Source organism: Monodelphis domestica, chromosome X (genome assembly GCF_027887165.1).
Source record: "Monodelphis domestica isolate mMonDom1 chromosome X, mMonDom1.pri, whole genome shotgun sequence".
NCBI lineage: Eukaryota > Metazoa > Chordata > Mammalia > Didelphimorphia > Didelphidae > Monodelphis > Monodelphis domestica.
Genome location: NC_077235.1, coordinates 74,106,264 through 74,114,105, shown reverse-complemented (window position 1 = coordinate 74,114,105; position 7,842 = coordinate 74,106,264). Strand labels below are relative to the sequence as shown.

Below are 7,842 nucleotides of genomic sequence, written 5' to 3'. Positions count from 1 at the left end.
GCCCTTACACATATTCCTATTTTTAATTCTCTTCTCTACTTCTTTGCTCTTCATATGTGAGCATGCAGATTTCCTGTCAATGAATGGATGAATCTATCTGACTTGACAGATATTCCTTCAATATGTCCATATACCCTGAACAATGACGTGTTCAGTGTCTCGACATGTAGTATCCTCCCTTGTGTGTCATATGTATGATGATTCAAGTATTCTCTGTTCACATACATGAGGACACAAGCACTTCTTTATAAGAAATATATTAATGGGGACTCATTCAATCTAGCTTCCTCTTCCTCTGAGTATATTCAGACTCTCTGTATTCCCATGGAGGAGGAATGACCCACACTTTCAGCATACAGCTATGGGAGCCTTCATATAGCCTATCTGAGGCAGAGGAGCAGGACGATTGTTTTAAGCATTTTGGAAGCTGAGAATAGAAATGAGAGAGGTGGGGGGGGGGGTGGAGAGGGAATATGGATGCCCTCACAAACATACATAAGACTAGAGGGAGAATGTGGGAGTATTCATACCCATAGGAACAGAGAGAATGATGGATGAAGTTGATGGGGCAACAGAAAGAGGAAAGAATAAATGAAGGTATAGAATATCTGAGAACAACTGCAGTGGAATGAAGGGAAAGGAGGGCAGGAGTTATCTTGTGGTGTGTTTATTATCTGTGAAATATTCTGTGTCTGCAAAAGTGTCCTCTTGATCAGAATCTAGAGACAGGAATGAAGAGAATATGTTGGTATATAAATTAAATGTTCCCAATCTTTCTGTATATAGGGATATACAGCCAATGACTGAGGCCAACTAAGCAGGAAGGGGAGGGGGAAATGCAGAGAACCCCATGATATGAATAGTGTAAGGACACAAAGACCCCATTCAAGTATTCTCTGTTCACATACATGAGGACATTACATCATAATATGCTGACTGGGCAGGATTATAAAGGTAGGATACTGGGGCAGAAGAGTTAGGGTCAGACAGCCCAGTGGCTCTGGCAATCCATCGTGGTCCTGTGGTCATCTACCTCCTTGCCAGGCTCCCTGGAGAGCAGAAGTGAGGGACCCCCATATCCTCTTTCCCTCCTAAGTCACCCCCTCCTCTAGGCACCTAGGAACCTCTTGTAGCATCAATGGTTTGAGAGGGGGAAAAAGAGTTGGAGAGGGTGAAGTGTAGAGGTTAAATGGCAAATGGGACTGTGGGTGTGAGAGGAGCACTGACTCCTAGCAGAGGGGTGAGTAGGATGCCCAGTGGGATATCATGGACACAGGGAAAGGGTTGTTCAGAAAAGGACCACTCCCTTAACTAAGGTGGGGGATAACATCACTGCCCACCTGTGGTCTCAGAGCTGAGAACAGGTCTGTCTAACCTGAACTCATCTCCACTTCTCTGCTTGTCCCCATAGGGATGGGAATGGCTGTCAGAGAGGCCAGAGAAGCTAGGACTTGCCTAATAAAATCATGACCAGTTGACAGAAATGTGATCAGGAAACACAAGCCACAGATTGCTGAATCCCTCCCAAGGGAAAGAAATGATACCTGCTGTTCCCTCCAGAACCATGCCTTTCCATTCTGAGGTGAGACAGTCCCTCTAGAATGGGAGGCACCTGTGGCTCAGGAGAGGAAGGTCCAGGGAGACCAATGGGCTATGGGAGGCTTTAGGCATAGAACATGGGCTGAACTACTTGGATGGGGGCTGCCCCACCAAAAGGCTAAATCCAATTGTCAGTGTTTTTGTCATAGAGGGAGGAGTCTGTTTGACTGGGTGAAGGGAGCTGGGAAGGGATATAGAAGAGGAATCTGAAGGGGCTTGTAGGTTTGAGTAGCCTGGAAGCCGTAAGAAATCTCAGCGGTCACCTGGTCCAACCTCCTCATTTGACAGAAAGGGCTAAATGAAGTCAAGAAGAGAGGAGGGGTTTGGCCAGGGTTACAGTACAGCCAGGAAGGGGCAAAAGCAGGTTCTGAGTCCAGAACTCCCTTGTCTGCCAAGCTACCTCTTCTGAGAGCCAAGGTTCATGGATTCAAGTTCCCTGGAAAGGCAACCACAAAAACAGGTGGAGAAATTCCCCATAGAGCTAGGAATTCTGGAAGTCTTCAGTCATGGAGAAGAGATCAAGTGAGGGGCCAGTGGAGCCTCTGAGGGGCATTGGATCAGCTTGGGGTGGACACTTAGTGGAAGTGCCTTTCCCTGAAATTCTACCATTTATAAAAGCAGTGAATTGTCCAACCTATTCATTCATTCTGAACCCTCCTTGAACATTTTCATGGGATTTAGAGGTAGAAGCCTAGGTAAGGTCCATCTTTCTGATCTCAAAGAATTCCTCCTCTGGAGTCTCAGCTGCTGAAGGAGTTCTTGAACATTAAGAATGTGGTAGAGGGGGCAGCTGGCTTGCTCAGTGGATTGAGAGTCAGGCCTAGAGATGGGAGATCCTAGGTTCAAATCTGGCCTCAGACACTTCCCAGCTGTGTGACCCTGGGCAAGTCACTTGACCCCCATTGCCTAGCCCTTACCACTCTTCTGCCTTGGAGCCAATACACAGTATTGAGTATTAGAAAAAACACTATACACTTTCAGAGGGAAAACTGTGGGAGTAGAAACAGAAGAAAAACAACTGCTTGACTACATGGGTCGAGGGGGATATGTCTGGGGATGTAGACTCTGAACATCCTAGTGCAAACACCAACAACATGGAAACTTCTGATCAAGAACATACATAATACCTAGTGGAATTGCGTGTCGGCTATGGGAGGAGTGAGGGGAAGGGAGGGAGGAATAGAAAATAATTTTTGTAACCAAGGAGTGATGTTTGAAATTGACAAAATAAAAAAATAATGTTAACCCCCCCAAAAAAAAAAGATTGTGGAAGAGATGGGCAAAGAGGGATACCATAGAGTGAGAGGGATCAACAAAGATTTGGTAGACATGGGCTGAGTGCCATTTGGGCTTTCAATAATCACATGGAAAGTGAAGTTCATGGACTAAATAAAGGTGGGAATTGTGAGTTGTTTAAAGGGACTTCCTTGGGCTGCAGAAGGGTTCTAGGAAAAAACATGGTGGGAAAGGAAGGCTGAATTAACAACCACTAGATCGAGGCACAAATGCCACTTCCACTGCGTCATTGAGCAGGTCTGTGGAGCTATCCCAACCAGGAAGAGGGGATTTGTCCCATTTGAAGAGATGAACTCAAGGACATCTCTCACTAACATTATCTCCCTGATTCCAGAAAGGTTGAAGAGGGAAAGACGAAGCCAAAACCAGTAGCCCAGTCCAATTTATAAGTACAAATGGGACCAGGAATGTATGAGGGCAAATACCCCAGGAGGCCTATAAGAATTTTATCCACAAGACCAAAATTTTGACAGCAATTACTGTAGTGAATAGAAATTTTAAGGGAAAACCCAACACAAAAAAATGGTTGTAGGGTCTACATAAATCCCCATTACTGTCTGACCAAGGATCCATCCAACAAGGGATGGGAGAACACAGGTGACACAGACACACACACAAGTATTCACACTGACACATAGATACAGTTTTCACACCAGATTCATACACATACTGCTGAACCCCTAAATTCAATCATCTCAAAAAAGTTTCATTGATATCCTTCAGGAATCTTAGAAGACTAAAGGGGAGTGACAAAAGGGCCTTCAATAATCTGCCTGAATAAGGAGGAGAGACAAGAAAGTCAAAGCAGAAAGGAGTTGAGCATGTTGATTCCTGCAGAAAATCCCAAGGAAGAAGGTGGTGGAAGACTGATATATAATCTCCTAGAGCAGGATCCCTGTCATTTCTGGTTATTTAGACGTGGAAGAGCACTCAGCCATTCTCTCTTCCCCCATATATTCAGGTATTGCTGTGTTCTCTTTATCAATTCAATTTAGGAATTCTCCCCAATACCTATACCACCTTGGTGTCCAGAATTCAGCCCTGACCAGTAATTTATAGGCATGTGTGATCTATGGAGCCAATTGGTATGAAAACTCCTGTATTTGGGGTGCAAAGATTCACTGCATTCTCCCTTGGGAAATGTCATTTTGAGTAGTACTTGTTGACATAGTCCTCGGGTAACTTCTATCTATATATGAGTCCTGCACTGGTGAGAGCTGATTCCATCTAGATTCCTCTTCCTGTGGTCCACATATTCCCTCTTTACTACCATATGTGAGGGATGAGACACTGTCTGTGGACACCAATGGGAGTCTTTCAAAGCCCAGCCCAGGGAGAGAAGCAGAATCCTTTCAGGTATACAGAGAGAGGAGAACCCATATATAAAGCACAGAGAGGAAGATAAAACCATCTATCAATTTATCTATGAGCAGAGAATATAAGTAAATATATAGAAAGATAGAGCAAATCTATGAGTGCCTAGATAAGTAGGAGGAGAAGGAATGATTGCTAAGGTTTTTGAGGACCCAGGATGTGTATGTCCTGGAAATAAATTGATAGAACCAGCATAAGTAAAGCTGGAGAGGATTGAGGAGGGGGCAGCCTGAGGACTTAGAAATGTGAATATATTCTCTGTTCTCATATACAGGAGCTGTCATACATTCTCTGCATTTTCATACACACAAATGTTCCTTTATGCAATATGTGAGAGACTCCAGAGTCATAGGAATGTGGAGAGTAGATATATATCAATGAAATGGGCCTGGTCTTTCTGTATATAGGGTTATACACACACATTGAGGTCTCCCAAGCAGGAAGGGAAGGGGAAGATGAAGAGATCCCCCTGATGAGAATAGTCTGATGACACAAAGACCCCATTACATCATAATATGCTGACTGGAGGGGGCAGGGTCATAAGAGGCAGCAGAGGTGTAGGGATAGAGACAGCCCTGGGGCTCTGGCCATCCATCACAGTCACTGTAGTCATCGCCCTCGTTGACAGACTCCCTGGAGAGATCAGAAGTAAGGAGTCTCCATCTCCCTTCACCCACCTGAACTAGCTCAACCCCTTGGGGCCCCTTGTAGCACTGATGGTGAGGGAGGGGAAAAGGAGGTGGTAAGGGGGAATGATGGAGTGAAAAATGGAGCCTGAGAGAGTTGGAGTGAGAGGGGCACTGACTTCTGTCAGAGAACTTACTGGGATTCCCATTGCTAGACCATGGACATTGGGGTAGGGTTGTTGGGAGAAGGGCTTCTGCCTCACCAAGGTGGACACTGACTCCACTGCCCACCAGGTCTCTGCTCGGAAATGTTAAGAAGGGGATGGTCTGCCTAAACTTTGACTCATATCCTCTTGTCTGTTTGTCCCCCTAGGGCTGCTAATGGATGTCTGAGAGGGGAGAGAGGTCCAGAAATTTACCCAAAGGCCATTCTGAGGATCAGTTGGCAGAAAAGTCATCAGGAAACACAGGACACAGACTGCTGAAGCTCCTCTCAAGGGAAAGAAGTAGCCTTGGCTGGTGACTCCAGAACCATAACTTTCCATTATGCGGTAAGAAGTTCCTGTAGGATGGGGGGCACCTGTGAATCAAGGGGAAGGTCCAGGGAGAACCATGGGCTATGGGAGACTTTAGGCATAGAACATGGGCTAAACTAGCTGGATGTGGAATGGCCCACCAAAAGGCATTAGACTGGTAGTGTTTTTGTCATAGAGGGAGGAGACTGTTTGACTGGGTGGCTGGAGGTGGGGAAGGATGTAGGAGAGGAGTCTGAAGGGGCTTGGAGGTTTGGGTGGCCTGGAGGCTGGAAGAGATCTCAGAGGTCATCTGGTCCAGCCTCCTCATTCGACAGAAAAGACAAAGTGAAATCAAGAAGAGGGGAGGGGTTTGGCCAGGGTTACAGTACACCCAGAAGGGACAAGCAGGTCTTGGGTCCAGGATTCTCTTTTCTGCCAAGCTACCTGTCTTACATCTTGGCAGCTACCTCTTCTGAAATCCAAGCTTCATGGACTCAGGTTCCCTCAGAATCAGGTGGAGAAATCCCCAATAGAGCCAGGACTTCTGGGGGTCTTCAGTCATAGAGAAGAGATCAAATGACGCTCTTTGGATCAGCCTAGGGTGGATGTGACCTTCCCTGAATATCTTTCATTTAGGAAAACAGGAAATTATCCATCCCCCTCATACTTTCTGGACCCTCCTTGAACATTTTCCTGGGATGTAGAGGTAGAAGCATAGGCAAGGCCCATTTTTCTGGTCTCAGAGAATTCCTCTTCTAGATTATGAGCTGCTGAAGGAGTTCTTATGCATTAAGAAAATGGGGTAGATGGGCAAAGAGGGGTACCGTGGAGTGACAGGGATGTGCAAAGACTTGTTAGACATGGGCTGAGTGGATTCTGGGCTTTCAATAATCACAGGGAAAGTGGAGATCACAGACTGAACAAAGGTGGGAATTGCAAGCTGTTTAAAGAAACCTGCTTGGGCTGCAGAAGGGTTCTAGGGGAAATCAGGGTAGGGATGGAAGCCTGCTGAATCACAATCCCTGCTCTAGACCTCATCACCCCTACATTTCCCACACAGTCTAATCAGGGAAGTTCTTCCAAGCAGGGCAGAAAGCTTCTACTACAACCTGCAGAGGTCATCCTTATGGCCAGTCTCTCTTTAACATTGTCTCTCTGTTGCCAACAGCCTGAAGACAAAGATGAGGCCTGAAGCAGGAGTCCAGTGCAGTTATTTGTAAACGTGGGGCCAGGGATATGAGAGAGCATCCTCCCAGGAAGGCTAAAGGCCCTTCTTAATAGGCCCACCCTTATTCCTACGAATACTCTAGTTAACAGGAATCTAAAAGAAAGCACAAAGCAGAAGGTGTCTCCACTCCAACCTGACATCTTCCAACCTGCTACCATGGATCCAACAAATGTTGCAGTGCAGCATGGGATACTCCCACATAAACCCCACCCAGCCCCTCAGCCAGCCACACACCCAGAGAAGACACTGCCATGCTCACATGCAAATTCTTGTTCCCCCAAATCACTTCATAAAATGTTGTCATCCCCATCCATTGGCAGTTACGGTGGCAGAAGCCCAAAGGCGGCCCACAGAGGCACTTTCAGATACACATGCCTGACTGAGGCAGAAGAGTCATGGCAACCCAAGGCAACACAGGCTGGCAATATTCATTCCTATGGAATGCGATGGTGGAAGAGTCAGACATCTCTCCTCCTCGGTGAGCTTCCCTTCTTTGCTTATTGAGCCTGAATGAGTGCTCCCCCATTGGCCCTGCCCAGCCCTAGACTGGAATATGAGAGGAGGGTCTCCTGAAGAATGGTATTCTGAATTCTCTGCGGCATTCCCATGCTATTGAGATCTGAGCACTCCCGCGTGCTCTCTAGGGATTGCTGATTCCTTATCGGGCCCCCTTACAGCCCCCCAGAAGCCCCTAGATTGGGCAGCGGCCATGTTGGAGGCCTCGTGCACCAGAACCCAGCCGGCCCAATGGGGTGGGCTTTTGAAGGGCTGACGCAGGGACGTGTGGACACACAGCAGAGGGGCCCCGGGCAGCAATAACGGTGCCTGTGCCTCCCTCCGTCCATGCCGGGCTCCCGGGATGGCCACAGTGTGTAACAGCCCCGCACCAGGCCACTTGCAGCAGCAAAGGTGGGAGCGAGGAGATGAGCCGCAGTGGGTGCGTGGGGAGCCTCCTGGAAGCCCACGCGGCGGAGCCGGACGGGGGTGGGGGTGGCGCGAGAGGAGCTGAGGCCAGGCGGGTGGGCGGGTGATGCCGGTTGGGGGCCGATGGAGGGGGGGGGGGGGAGTTGACACAGGAGCCCTGCAGAATGTCCAGGCGCTGACGTCACTGGCCATCAGCTCTGAGCGGGGGAGGGGCGCCTAGCCAGGGCTCGGCTCCGCTAGGCTACGGCTCCCCCTCTGGCTGAGAATGGCTACTGCACAG

General features: G+C 47.9%; 1 long non-coding RNA gene across 1 annotated transcript; it reads left to right on the top strand.

Moving 5' to 3' along the window:
* The first annotated feature begins 4,855 nt into the window (after nt 1–4,855).
* Nucleotides 4,856–7,215, top strand: LOC103106179 (uncharacterized). The gene is made up of 3 exons (XR_474586.3): nt 4,856–4,917; nt 5,269–5,446; nt 6,579–7,215. It is a non-coding gene; the product is annotated as an uncharacterized LOC103106179 (long non-coding RNA).
* The last annotated feature ends 627 nt before the right edge of the window (nt 7,216–7,842 follow it).